Source organism: Triticum dicoccoides, chromosome 3B (genome assembly GCF_002162155.2).
Source record: "Triticum dicoccoides isolate Atlit2015 ecotype Zavitan chromosome 3B, WEW_v2.0, whole genome shotgun sequence".
Lineage (NCBI taxonomy): Eukaryota > Viridiplantae > Streptophyta > Magnoliopsida > Poales > Poaceae > Triticum > Triticum dicoccoides.
In genome coordinates, this window is record NC_041385.1 from 834,846,354 (window position 1) to 834,847,378 (window position 1,025).

A 1,025-nucleotide genomic window follows, 5' to 3' on the forward strand; every position below is an offset into this window, starting at 1 on the left:
GGGATCGCCTTTTCAGTTTTAAAAAAAATAAAAGAAAATAATGGAAATGTCAAAAAAATAAAAGAAAATAAGTTTCTCATGTGATATGTGGTCTAGTTGTTGGGAAAATTTGCAAATGTGAATTTTGACTTTATTTGCAAAATCTCTCTGAAATTTGTAAAAACTGGCATAACTTTTGCATACTAACTCGGATGAAAAAGTTTTTTATATGAAAAATCATCTACTCGAAAAGTTACATCCAAATTTAACCGGGGGAACCCCGTTAAACATTTTCAAAATCCTCAAAAACCTAATAGAAAAAAAGTTACGGGGCTTGTAAGATCTAGAGTGGAAAAAATTGAAAAATATTCAAACAGTGGGCAAACTATGGTCAAACAATGGTCAAACTAATTATTCTAGAATATTAGTGTTACTAAATAATTATTTTAATTATTTCAATTTTGGTCAAATCTGGTCAAACTGTGGTCAACTATGGTCAAACTGTGGTCAAACAATGGTCAAACTAATTATTCAAGAAATATTAGTGTTACTAAATAATTATTGTTTTTTAAAACAATAGTTTCAAACTCAAACAGTGAAATGTGTCACTTCATGCTCAAGCAAAATTCCTGAAGGTTAATAGGATTGACATCTTATTATTGTCAGGAAAACAACAAGTGCAGACTTGGAGCGTGGGAGAATAGAACCCGGAAGTTAAGCGTGCTTGGGCTGGAGTAGTGAGAGGGATGGGCGACCGGTTGGGAAGTTAGATGATTTGGAATGATGAGGGGTGATAAAAGAATAAATTGAGAAGTGATGAGGGGTGGTGATTAGAGACTAGAGGTTAAAATAATTCAGAAATTTGAAAAAAAAAATTCAATTTTTTTTTCAAAAACCTGTGGCGGCCTTTAGTCGCGGTTAGCCACAAGAACCGCGACTAAAGGTCGTCCGCCCCGACGGCCACCTGGCGCCCACGTGGACGGGCCTTTAGTCGCGGTTCTTAAGCAACCGCGACTAAAGGGGGGGGCCTTTAGTCGCGCCCGTTC

General features: G+C 36.5%; 1 long non-coding RNA gene across 1 annotated transcript in view; it reads left to right on the forward strand.

The window, feature by feature from the left end:
* Nucleotides 1-1,025, forward strand: part of LOC119282557 — a 19,509-nt gene that overhangs the window by 3,372 nt on the left and 15,112 nt on the right. The window lies entirely within an intron of this gene.